This window comes from Andrena cerasifolii, chromosome 13, assembly GCF_050908995.1.
Source record: "Andrena cerasifolii isolate SP2316 chromosome 13, iyAndCera1_principal, whole genome shotgun sequence".
Classification (NCBI taxonomy): domain Eukaryota; kingdom Metazoa; phylum Arthropoda; class Insecta; order Hymenoptera; family Andrenidae; genus Andrena; species Andrena cerasifolii.
Genome location: NC_135130.1, coordinates 4,201,749 through 4,215,788, shown reverse-complemented (window position 1 = coordinate 4,215,788; position 14,040 = coordinate 4,201,749). Strand labels below are relative to the sequence as shown.

Below are 14,040 nucleotides of genomic sequence, written 5' to 3'. Positions count from 1 at the left end.
AAGCTCTGTTCCTTTTTCTAATACGTAGAATATCGCGGATATTCGTGAAATATCTCCATTTTTTCAATTACTGAATTACCCTACCTTCTTGTATATGCAAAATAAATATCTTTCCCCAAAGTCGACTTACAAACTATTTTTTTTCTCAAAATATTATATCTGAACAACTCTCAGATTTTTAGCCTCTAATATTGAAGTTAGAGAAAGTTACATTTTTTTTAAGATTTTTTACATTTTTTCTCGACGTATGATAATCTAGAATTTTTTACTATAACTGTGATAGATATAACTGGAATAGATTTAAGAGACTTTGAAATTGGCCCATGATTTGTTTCATAACGATTGCATTCTTTAGATGAGAATGGTAGTCATTCAAAAATTGATGTGGGTGTGAGCCACCCAGTATGTCAAATTCGATGCAAAAAAGAGGTGTGCCAACGAAGGGTTAATAATAATAACAGGTACGATGGTACAATAAAATTTCATAGAACGGAACTGGAAAATACCTTAAATATCGTGTTTCTCTTCAATTTGCATCCACATGTCGAAATTCTATACACAGTGTGTCAGCGATCGAGACTCACCTGTAGAGAAACAAAAAAATATTTTACATTAGACAAAGTATTGTATTATAATAAATACAGAAGAAAGAAGAAAGAAATCTATTTAAAAAATCTAATCTTCCCTAAAATTCAAGTCAATCATAACAAAAAATATAAAAAAAAATAAAGACAGCTGTAAATGAATAGATAATTTTCGAAAAGAGGATAGGTCCTCAAAAACTAATACTACAGAAAATGAAACAAAAGATTAATGTTCATACAATTAAAGGTTAGAACAATCAAACTCGCTTGTACTCGTCAATTAGGTATCTTGTGTTCAGTAAAATTTCATTGACTTTAAAAATCGTTAAGGTGGTCAAATTTCATTTTTCTTTTATTTCGACTTATCCCCGTTTCGAAATATAGGATATCGAACAGGGAATCCGAGGAACTATTTAAGAGCATAAAGTGTACGGACGATTAATTATTATAAAACATGTTATTTGACTTAGAACTGAAAAATTAATAGGAAGTCAATACAAACCAATACAAACAAACTCAAACACATCATACTAAGTTTTAATAAAAAACTCAGATGACAGCTTGTTTAAAATGAAAAATATAATCAGGATTACAAGTCCTGTTCTGTACATTCTTGACGCCCTGTTATAGGCGAACTTGTGAAAGCTTCAAAAAAATTCTTGAAATCTGGTGGAACCTAAATCTTTGGTCCCTTTAGAGCCATAGTAAAAAATCGCTTATTTTTAAAAACTAATCTTTATTAAGTTCATACTAAAAAGTGAATATTTTAAAATTTAAATGTTTACTTTTACTGTTTCTCAAAGTCACCCCTCCCCGTCCAAAAAAGTCTGCGGACGCCCTTGTTAAAGGACGAAAATTTGCCACCTTCCCAAAGAAAACGGCGAACCAAGTTCTGAAGAAGCGGAAAATACAAAAAGAATGAATACCTGTTGTCAAAAATTTGACTTCTTCCCTTTTCGAAATTATCGTATCAAATATGAATTATACAAAAACAAAGTACAGCGATATGCTGCTATAAACCTAATTATAAACCCGTCTAATTTTCATGATTGGATCTAAACCCACGGTACCAAAAAATGTTCCTAGATCTCCCTAAAAGAAGCGTGTATATGCAAAAGCGTGGGATTTAGACGCATGCAAAGGTTGCGTTCTAAATTGCAGCCGTGGAGTGCAGCGATTTCGTGCAGTTTCGTCGCGGAGCTGCTGGTGGTCACGGTTGCTCGTGACTGGTCAAAGTAACGGTGAGGATCGGCAGGATTCTTTCGCGAGAGTAACGGGGCGAGGGTAGAAAAGGTCGTCAGGTGTGTCGAGCGGCGGAATTAATCGCTCAAGATCGATAATCTCTCTCCATTCCGACCCAGGATCTTGATCCACACAGAAGTTACGGGGAACTGAGCCTGGAGGTTGCAATTACGTCCCTACGCCAGCTATTGATCCTTGACGAAGTGTTTAACTTGGTGTTCAACCTTTTTCTGCTGCACCTCGCAACACATTTTGCATGCTTCTGCTTGTTTTAAAGAAATATCGAGACGTGATCAGAAAGTATTTTAAAAATTCTTTTCCGAAATGGAGTTTGAGTATTAGTAATTGGTATAAAGGATTAAAAATAGGGATAAAAATAAGGATTTTTATGATTTTTTTTTACAAGAAGGGAATATAATATATGTTAAAAAATGTTTTTGGCTTTTTTTAATACACTCGTTGGGGTATAAACAATTTTTTTTTCAAGTTTTCAGTCTTGATGCATTTTCTAGGTGGCGCTTAGTGCAGCGCTGCTAAAATGATATACCGAAATGACAACGATGATATCAGAAGATCTGATGAACCGATTAAAAAAAACCTTGAGGCATTTCATTCGTGATTGGACTCGCTATCGCGTCATCCCTTAACGCAACTTTTTGAAACACGTATTTTTTTTCATTTCCACATTTATGCGTAAAATTACCCAGTTTTTTGCACTATTTCGTTCGAATGTGCACCAATTCATCGAAATTTTGCTGCCTTTTTTTTGTCGCGACAGAGGAAAAAAAAAAGAAATCGAAAGCCACTGATATAAATTTTAAGAAATTTTTTCCATTTTCGATTTTAGGTTTCAGACTCTTTTTTGGCAGAGCTGCACAAGGCGCCACCTAGGAAATGCATCAAGACCGAAAGCACGAAACCTAAATTGTTTTTTACACCCTAACGAGCGTATCAATAAAAACCAAAAACATTTTTCAGTTACTTTCATCTTGAAAATTTTTTCATAAAAATACATTCAGAAAATGGTCCTCCGCGCATTTTCAATACATCTATCAGAAATTTACTCAGATCGTTGCGACTGCCACATTTTTTTTCGTTTCCCCGCGATATTTTTTAAAAAGAATCCAGCCGGCAGCCGCGGGCATAACTATTCCACAGTCACCGGGTCAATTTAAAAAATCATTCTCCGTGGACGCGAGTTTCGCGAGCACGCTAGGTAGCGTGCTCCCGTCGCCCCAGCAGCGCCGGCTGAATTTAATTTCCCACCTCCGAAACGGCCGCGCTGCAGCGGGCGATATTTTCCATTTTCCATTGACAAGCACTCCCGCCCGGTCAGTGCTCGATGATTTAAGCTTCGGCACATCATCGCGGCGGGACGTGAAAAAATTAAATCAATTAAAACAATTCGTTTAATTGAAATGATAATTGAGTTACGCGAGGCGCGCGCGCGCCCCGTCGCGTCACGACGCCGCGACCGACCCCCGTTCGCACCTTCCTGACAAACGGGGGCAGCGATTTTTGCCGGCGGATTACCGATAATGCGTTGATAGCCGCTTGACAAATGTGCACCGTCTTAATGGATGAACGCTGCCGCCCGTCGAAGGGATGATTGTCTGCGTGCCGGGGGGTGGAATCTACTTTCGAGGCTAGTCGATGGCGGCTTGTTAATGGGGAGGGGAACGGTTCACTGTTATCGCCGTTGACAGTGTAATTTGGTATAATGAGGGCGACGGTTACATTTTAATCTTCGTTATTGAATTCGTTGGCGGGGCAGCACTTGCGGGGGGTGGGAATGATTCACCGATTGAATGGCGGCCATCGTGCTTCGCGAGGGCAATTTTCTTGCAATTGATCGTTGATCGAACGAATTTCGTTGGGTAGGTACGATAAAACTGTCCAACAAAATTAAACTTTTTTTTCTGCTCTGTAAAAATCAATAGCCGCTTCTTATAGATTTTTGTGCGCTGAAAACGAATCCGCAAACCGTTCATCGCCATCACCCTCAGTTTTCGAGAAATTCGATTTTGAAAAATAATGCAAATTTGAAAATTTGAACATGTTTTGTGTTCAAACAATAATAGTTATTCGGTTGCATGGTCTGTGAAATTATTCTTATTTTTTGCAGATATTTTGCTATATATTTTAAAAAGTAAGGGTGTAGGAGAAAATTGAACTACTCCACGCGATGCAGCAGGAAAATTTCTTTCGGAAACCACCAACAGAAGTGGTGTGTCACGTTTTGTTTTCAATACAGAAGCGAAATAGTTTGGCAAAACGTGTGCCGTCGACAGTGGTAGTCACGCGCGTTTAGCGATTGTGGGACGCTGAGCGGCAGTGGATCGCGCGCCGCCGTTGACTACCACTGTCGACGCCGCACGTTTTGCCAAACTATTTCGCTTCTGTATTGAAAACGAAACGTGACTTACCACTTCTGTTGATGCTTTCCGAAGGGAAAATGTCTACCGCGTCGCGTGGAGTAGTCAGATTTTCTCCTCGAACCTTAGTTTTGGAAATAAATTTAAAAATATCTGCAACAGTGGGTGCATTTCGGGTGTTCTTTTTCATTTGATTGTTGTTTAAACATATTTAAATGTTCATAATGCACCAATAACTTATATCGCTGTATTCGGGAGAGTTTATAGAATAATTTAATGCAACCAGCAACCGAATAACTATTACTGTTTCGACACAGAAGATGTTCAAAGTTGAAAGTTTGCAGTTTTTTTTTCAAAATCGAATTTCTCAAAAACTGAGGGTGATGGCGACAAACGGTTTGCGGATTCGTTTTCAGCGCACAAAAATATATAAGAAACGTCTATTAAATCTTACAGACCAAAATGGCTGTGTGACAGTGTAATTAGGAGAATGCTCAGTATCAGAGGCTTTATATTTTATTGATTTTATGAGAGTTTTTTGAGATTGGTGGTGATTTTTTTCGTTGAAATTAGTATGGGGATGATTTTAATTTAGGGTACTGTTTGTGATGGGCAGAGGAGGAATGTGTACTCGGAAATTCTGTTTACGAGGATTTTTAAGTGTCATAAGTTAGAGGTAGTAGGAAGAATTATGCTTGTAGACGATTTTTAAGAGAAGTAGTGCGTTCATTATTGTACTGTTCATTTCAGAATACTCTCGTTGCAATTTTACTGTGGTGTTCTTCGTGGAGTTTTCTAAAAAAATTCGTGTATTTTGATATTTTGATTCAGGCAGTTTTATAGGAATACAGAGACAGGCGATATTAATATAATTCGGCATTTCTAATCTTTCAAAAAAAAAAAAAAAAAATAGAATTTGAAACACAGTAAAACAGAGTAATCTGCAGTGATATGATTTTGCCATCAGTTTGTAATTCTCCCTCGTAAAAATTGCCCCAGAATTCTTCGAAATTGAAAAGCAACGAACCCTACGCAGGACTACTATTTGAAAACCAAATTTATTAAACTTTCATCCCTTGTCATGCAGTAGGAAAGATTCTAAACTGACCAGGGAAGTTGAGCAAATCGAAAATTCAATAAAATCTGAAAGTTTGCACAAACGTAGCTTAAGTGATGCTAGTAACGTACCTATTTTTTGAGTCAGCAATAAAACGCTCCTAAGGGTGACAACACACCCTCGAAAAATTGGTGAGTTTTCAGATTATCGTGAATATCTACGAAACTGTAAAAGGTATCAAAAACAAATTAAATTCAAAGTTGTATGGTTTTTAATGCTGTATAAAGCGGCGATAAAGAATTTACGAAAGACATTAATTTTTCCAAATTTATCCCCACCACCCTTTTTTGGACAATTCTTTACCACCATATTGTAAGATATCGAAAGCCCTAAAACTTTGAATTCAACTCTTTTTCGATAGCTTTTTCGGTTTCCCAAATATTGACGATAATATGAAAACTCAAAATATTTTCGAGGGGGTGTTGTACCCTTAGGATCGTTTTATTGCCAAATCAAAAAATAGTTACGTTACTAGCATCATTTGAGCTACATTTCTCCAACGTTTCAGATTTTTTTTTTTAAATTTTGAGTAGCCAATCTTTCCTTGCGAGATTAGAGATTCGTAGGTCCATCAGGCAACAGTGAGGCGTCCAATGCGCATATCCAAGCAGAAAGGAATGAAGTAGGTGGAGCCACTATTCCCTCCACTGCACAGTTCAAGTTCCGAGGGTAACGATGACTATATTCGAGGTTTGGCAGACGATCTTACTATTACACCTTTCCTGTTCCAACTCTACCCACTTAGTTCCAACGCACAATACGTCTTTTTAAGCTTCAATTGCCAAAAACAAAGAACATAAACAGCACCAGAAAGCCAGTAACGTAGCTCGAAAGTCCTCCAAGTCCCAGCATCCCCAAACATTCCTCCACCTCCGCATACAACATCTACCCCGGACGACACCTCGAAGCCTTCTTGCCCAACGCGCCCCTTCCATTTACAGATTAAAACACGACACCCCGTAGAAGAACCGAGCGCAGTCCACACGCCCAGTTTCAGGTAAAAGAAGCACAAGCGGCGAAATGATTTCGGCCTCCAGAGGATCCAGCGCAATAATTTCTCGATCCATTAAGGCTCTGTCGTGTCACAGTCGTTCGTAAATATATACGCAGCCACACTCGCATCCCCCAACAAGCGGAGGAACCCCAGGGGTCCAGAGCGTCTCGTAGGTGGTGGGTTGGACGGTCGCCACTAAGAATTCAATTAACGGTAATTATATGGCAACCTAGCCTTCGTTACCTCCCCCCCCCCACGCATCGACCCTGCAACCTCCCAGCCCTTCATCCTCCCTGCAGGTGCATACGCGATGCAAAGGGCTAGCAACCGCGCTGCCAGAAACTTCCGACCAAGTCCCATTTAGAGGCTAAAACCTAGCCCAGCCAGCGTCTCTCTTTCCCATTCTCTTCTTCTGCTCTCTTCTCCCCCACCCCCCCTGTCCCGCTCTACGTCTTCTTTTCTATGAACCGCCACCTCGAGAACGGGGGTTCGCGTTTAATACCGGGGGAGAAGGTTCTCAGGAATTGGCAGGGATATCCACGGCTGCGCCATTCCCTAATTGTGTATCCACGGACTTTGAGGGTGGAAAGACGCTTTTATGCCGGGGCTGGATCAGGCTGGCTGCCAGGCCTGCCCAATCTTAAGCCCAGCTGGAGGGAAACCCCTTCCTAACTGCGATAAAAGGCCGGCCTCTGTGGATCCTGGTATCGTTGTGGAACTAGGAGGTGAAATTTTGATAGCAGCCAGGAGTGTATGGGTGGTCTCGGGGAGGTTTCGGGAGGGTCCAAAAGTTCGGGAAGATTCTACGGTCGGGACGAATTTGCGGGTGCACTGCTTGGAGTACTTTGATCTGGGAAAGGATTATTCAGGATAAACTGCTTGGTAAATGATAAAGAGTCCTAGGTAATAATAGATGGTAGATCTCGTTATTTGGTCGAGCTACGAAGATATTATAGAGCTTTACTAGAGATCTACTGGTTCCCATTTTTCATGAATTCTCAGTGATTTGTGTTACAATTAGTTGTCACTAGTGGAATAGGGTAGTTGTCACTGTTTGATAGGGAACCATTGAGTTACATAAATCCCTTCCACAGCTGATTCGTGAGGTTTTCTTCTATATAGAGGTTGGACCTAATATCAGCTTTGGCTGAGCCTTGCCTTTTCACCATCCTATGTATTAAAATTGGAGAAATAAAGTTGGAAAATAAAATAAAAAGTAAATTCTCAAAACAGAGGTGGAAAATAGTATCAACACAAAGAAAGGTTAATTTCCAAAAAACAACTTTATATATATGTATATGAAAATTTCCTATTATTCTTATTGCGCAAAAGAGAACTTGCAAAACACAAGAAAATGGGTGGATACTCTTCAAAGGATTTCCAAGTTACTCTCCCTTCATTCAACTTCGTCCATTTCATTACAATGCCTCTATTTACGTATAATTTTACTTTGTTATACCTCATTCTCAGGGGCGCATTTGTACCTTCGCAGGCCCTAGGCAACATCATTATAAGGTCTCAGAAAAAGAATCCTATTTCAGTTAATCATACACATTTTTAAAATGGGCCTAGAGAGCGTGAGCCCCCAGCCTAATGTGCCTTGTGATAAATGCGGCCCTGCTCATTCTCCAACCCCTTCAAGCAGTGGCGGATTTAAGAAAAAAGGCCCAGGTGGCAAACTTTCTGAGGGGCCCATTATTTCGGGAAAATTAGGAGGTAGTTTTCTAAAAGGGGGTAAGTGTACGTAAAAGTATAGAAAAAAATGTAGTGTTTGCATAAAATCATAATTTTTTTTGAAGACTGGACCTTAGAGGGCCCTCTGAGGAGGGGCCCATTTTTGGGGAAAATAAAGCTGTAGTTTACTGAAAACGGGCTCAGTGTAATAATACAGAAAAAAATATAGTTTGGATAAAATCATAATTTTTTTAAGGATAGGGCCCTGGGGGCTTTCTAGGCAGGGGCCCAGGTGGCAACTGCTCATCGGCCGCCCTGTTAAATCCGCCACTGCCTTCCAGCACACCCACTTCAAACAAATACAAATTTGAAAGCCATCAACATGTTCCTTTCACAAAATAAATCACCAAACCTCAATTCTTTAAATCTCTAAACTAAATACAATTAAAATTGAAGTCCTCAATCTTTCAACAAGTGTTGACTTCAATTACTGTTTCTGATTTCTCCATATATTTGTTGTTTCTCGAGAAATCAGAAATCAGATATTGCAAAATTTATATTTTTGAAATAATATTGATAATATTTATCAAAACCACAAGAAACCTTTAACTAAATGATTATTCCTGTTTAATTTATACAAAACTTGTGTTAATGAAAAACTAGATATTAAATATAATTGATAAATTTATTTCTAAAATACAAAATTTGTGCAAAGCGAAACATTACTTTTTGGTTTTAAAATAGTTTAAAAAAAAATACAATGCGTCTAATGTAACTTCAGCGAATCTTTCTTTTTTCTGTGACAAAATCTGTTACTGTTATATTTTGACGTTTTATACATATCTGTCTTGGCTGTTAAATGAAAAAATGCGTCTTTTTGACTCTTTTTGAAGAAATTCTGGATCATGCAAAAATTTTATAAGGGATCGAATAGTCTTATCTCTTCTTTTCTATATTTCTTCTTTAATATCCACAAGAAATTCATTAGGTACTTAATTCAGTATACAATTTTTCTAAATTTTTAAATAAGAATTTAAGAGCACCTTCAGCAGTTAATAATGTCGAATCTTCTCTACTGTGATTTTCTACTGGAATTCATATAGATTCTAATATTATTAACAAGATTTATTACAAATTATAGATGTGTTTATACGTTCACGATTAACTAGTACACAACTTGGACTACCTGAAAATTCATTTCCGAAAATAAATGAGATTTATAATATTTTTCCTAACTTCAAGTTTCTCGAGAAATTACAGTATTTCTCGAGAAATAAGAAACAAGCAATTATAAAATTTCTCGAGAACTTCTCGAGAAAGAATTCTCTGGAAGGAACACTAACTTCAATACAGTCCCCACAAACCGCAAAGAAAACCCCGTACGTCCAAACCGAGACAAAGAAGCAGAGCGGAGAAATCGCGGTATGAATGAGTGAAACGTCAAACACTGCCTGGTGGGCGAAAGAATTCAAAAACGGGGGAGTAAAAAAAAAAAAAAAAAAAAAAACTTCAAACTGATCGACGGCTGAAAACGCCAGATTAACAACGCTCGTCGCTGCTACCGCCCCCAGGTAGGATATATTTTTCATTTAACCGGCATCGAGCTTTTAAAATCGGAAATATTTTTCACCAGGGCAAACACGAACGAACAGCCGAAACAACGGCCAGCAATCGTCAGTAAATTTCACGAGCGGCCTGCCGCGCAACGCGGGTGTAATATCAATTATAAACGCGTAACCAATAACTATGCTACGCGTATATCGGCTCTGCCAGTCGCGGGTCCAGAATTCGTCGAATATTTACCAATCCCCCGTAATCGAAAAAACGGGAAACGGCTGGCAGAGTACCATTTCATCGCGTTCCGCGAAACGTATTCGTTCCACCACCACCACCCTGTAAATTCCGTCACATTTCGAGCGCTTTCTGCGACATTTCCTTTTGCAAGCACTTCCCGCTGCGACGCCAGTCACTGGACTGCTAAATCGGTTTTTCGACATTTTTATAATAATAACAAAAGTAGCTTTTTATCGCGTTGTTTTCAATCTTTGTTGTTTACCATCTTCTTTTTGTATTACACTTGGGAATAATTTATATCTCCTCAGTGGCGCACCCAGGGAGGTGGGGAGGGGTACTGACACCCCCCAAAAGAAAAAGGCAGAACGAGATTAATGTAACCATAACTGGAGTAATTCAATTTTATTGAATTCGCATTAAAAATATTTTTATACGCTTTAGAAATTTTTGTATTTTTCTCTTACTTTTCTGGAAATAACTAGCTACCCTAAATGTAATATTCGATTAGAGTTGGTGTGTTTTGTAGGTCTGCTTGGAAGAGAAGCAAAAGTGGCGTTAATTTGTCAGTGGGAAGAGAAGGATTGGGAATTTGTATAGTTGCAGTGCCGTTTGATTGGGTAAAAGTGAACTATATTGGCTTGAACTCTGATGTTGGGTGAAATGGACTGTCATCAAAACCGGCGATCGTCAATTGGGCGATGCTCGTTGTTAGTTGCAAAATTCCAGTCGTAAAATAAAACAAGGATTAAAGTGATAAACACCGTCAGCTTTTTAATGACTCTCACGGAATTAGCAACGACAGATACTAACCGAATTCCAATTAATATTGAAAACGCTGACAGTTGCCAAAGAGTTTTTGATTTATCCGCTTTTCAGTTTTTTCTTTTTTTGACTTCGCGCTACGGCGCGCGTTTTTGAAATTCCGTGAAATACGAGAATTAACGTGAAAATTCCGAGATTTATACCCGTATTTACTTTTTCAGCTGCAATAACGAGCGAACCTGCCACTCGAATGATTTTTGAAAACTGGTCGGACACGCTTCATTCCCGACTCGGAAAATGAGTCGAATTCGCTGCGTTTCGAAATGAAATTACCAAATTCAAAAATGAAAAGTTATTTTGTAAACGACTCTGCAAACATTTCAATGTACGTTCATTTGTAGAATCTGGGGTAAACATTTTATTGCTGTCAGGAACGATTCAATAATTAAAATCAATTTAAACGAAAACTACGATTCGTGCAAACTGTACATTGTTGCTAGACAAAAACTTCAATTATATTAATTCATACTAAAAAATGCACCCCCAGGAAAAAATCTGTTCATTTTGAAGTGAAATGAGTGTCCGCGAAAAAAATCGATTTAAAACAGCAAACTCCAGCAACACGTTAAAATTGAAACGGCGAGGAGGGTTACTAAAAGTGCGCGAGATTGTAATACACTTGAACGGAGATCAGAGGGGTTCTTACCCCTAGTTTGTACATCCCTCCCTTGAAACCGCAAACGAAGATCACCGCGATTTTCACACGCGTTTGTCTTTTAAGTACTTTCATAGAATCGCGGATCCAACGCTGCAATTAACTTATCTATCTAAATCTTCTTTTAAACACTTGTCCACTCTTTTGCTGAAAGGCGCAAAGAAAATCTACTAATTGAATTCTAGTTCATTTTATTTTCACACTTTGTAATGGGAAAAGAATTATAGCTGTTTTTGGAATGATTCAAAAGGATATCCTGGTTGATTATTAGTATTTGCTGCTGGTTTTTTGTTAGCTAAAAGTTTTTTTTATTTTCAATTATTAAAATGTTACTATTATACGAAAATCGCCCACTGTTATCCTTTGATCACATATTTCTTATATTCTCGGTAATCACTTTCCGAAAATTCATTATTCAACAAAGTTTGCAGCAAGTTTCAATTTTGATGAATTATTGAAAAAATCATTTCACTAAAAAATGCCATAAGACTTTATATGGTTTGTTAGAAAAAATTAGAAGTTTGTCAATTTCTAATACTCGTATTCGAGCTGAAGGAACATATTACCAGCATTTGTTACAATATATTTAAAAATGTTACCCTTAAAAACTGTAAAAACAATAATATATTCCCATCTCTCCCATTGTAATCTATACTATTATATAAAATTGAAGTTGCATACTTTGAAATGCGGTTGCTCAGTAAATATGAACTGTAGAGCACAAGTGTATTACATCACTTTGTTCGTCTTGGCGAGAGGAAGGTTCTAACGTTTTTTTTATTTTTAAATACTCAATTTTAAATAATAGTAAATCGGGAAGCCACCGCTAGGCGGCGACCGGGCGAGCGCTTCTCGCTTGCGAAATAGCACCGCGGCGGGAATAAGTGGCCGAGGGCTCTCGAGTTTACACATTGCAGACTCCAGATTATGAATCAGTCACGCTAATGTTTTGGGCGAAACTGAGCTGGGGGATGCTGCTCTTATAATAAAAATAATATAGAAAACTCCGAATCGCTACAACTAAATAAATATTTTTAAAGAAACCTCAACTTCAATCTGGCAAAAATTTCTGCGCCACTGTCAAAACGTTCCACACGCTAACCCTTATCGCTAACTAAATACAATAAATAATCATTACACAATCAACGGAAACGACATAAGAACATTAGAACACTCTAAAAAAGTAAAAAATGCAACCGTGGATAATGGCAAGATTTATAAATAATAATGCCCCGTAAAATGAGTTTTCAAAGAGCTGAATGATGTGGACAAAACGCAGCGGAGGCATCTGAAAACTTGGGCTTCGATTGGCGATGGGCACACGCTTCGAAGCTCGTGGGCGGGTTAACCGTGAAACCAGTAGTAGTATAGATAAGTGTTAGGTATCAACTTGTTGCATTAATTACAGCGGGGAGGCTATTAGCCATCGATTCGCGCGAAATCTCGTTTCTCTCGGTATGGTTTGCCTCTCTGCCCGGTTCCCCTGTACGCACACAGAGACACGCGCGTACTTACACACCCGCTCGCTGTTCAGCGGCTTCGTGTACACTCGTTCAAGTCTTCAGGATTTACGACACGTGCCTACGATGTCATCCACGTGGATGGCATGTGAGATGGAATAATGGACACTAAAAAGACGCGGAACAGGTTAAATTTAGAAGAATTATCCTTGCAAAGAATCATTTTTCAGTGAAATTTTTTGGCTAGTCTTCTATTTTTTTTTATAATCTTTATACACTGCGTGCTTCCTTTATTTAACTCTTTGGATTAAAGACTGACAATGAGAGATTTGCGTGAAGCGACGTGTTAGTGTTAATGCCTCGTCAGAAAATAGGTACAAAGTGCAGAATTAGTTTTTGGCAAAGTAGTCTCTGTTTTTGAGAAAGGAGAATACGAGTGTAATAGTTTCTATTTTTACTTAGCCTGTTGGAAAATTATATTAGCATAATTATTGGAAAATGGTTTTATATGATCCAGAATTTTTTCTTTCAAAATTTGATTCTTTCTGTCACGAATTTGTACAAAAATTTGCAAGCAGAAACTTAGATATCTATTTCAATGTTGGCTTGAAATTTTAGGGTGCTTCTGAATTCTCCACTAATTAGCAATCGCCAATGCGATTTTGTAAAAACTTCCACTGCACATAAATTAAATTTTGAAAAGTTGAATTTTATCCCCAAAGTAATTCTTCGTGTAAAAAACTGACTAAATAAATATCACCCTTAGGAAACGAAATGAAAAATGTTGAAAATATGCATTAGAAAAAAATCTTCCAATAAATCAAAATTTGCGTATATAATTCATCTACGATTTCTACGTTCTTTGATATCACATTTTTAAAAATGAAAGAACAACTACAAATTAGTGTCGCTTTTGAAAAATATGATACATTTGCAATCCATAATAGGAGCATGGACATTATTAAATTTTTAAAAATATTGAACGACCAAAGTAGTTGTCCGACTTCCTTGCAGTGCCATTTTCGCTGGCGAATACATAGATCGGCGAGGCGGGCCTATCTATGGCGTATCGGCGATAAGCGAGCGAAATATAAACACACGAACCAATTTTGTCGCGAGTGATAACCTCTACTCGAAACAGATCACTAGCGTCGCAAATATCTTGCGCGCACACTGGAAGACGAGAACACGGTTCCCCTTCTGCGAAGTAAAATAAAAACCGTCAAAGTTGCGAGGTTCTAGATAAGATTTATATAGGACTATCAAGTCTTTATGCGTTCAGACATTGCCAATGTGCTTTTAATCAAGTAGCACTAAAAGCAG

General features: G+C 38.1%; 1 protein-coding gene across 5 annotated transcripts in view; it reads right to left on the bottom strand.

Moving 5' to 3' along the window:
• The window catches only part of LOC143375981 (nucleolar protein 4-like), a 139,485-nt gene that overhangs the window by 88,701 nt on the left and 36,744 nt on the right, over positions 1-14,040 (bottom strand). The window contains exon 2 of one of the 5 annotated variants that reach the window (XM_076825743.1): positions 507-584. The exons of the other annotated variants lie outside the window; for them this stretch is intronic. The gene's annotated coding sequence lies outside the window, so the exon portion shown is untranslated. The remainder of the gene's footprint in view (positions 1-506; positions 585-14,040) is intronic. 5 annotated transcript variants of the gene reach the window in all.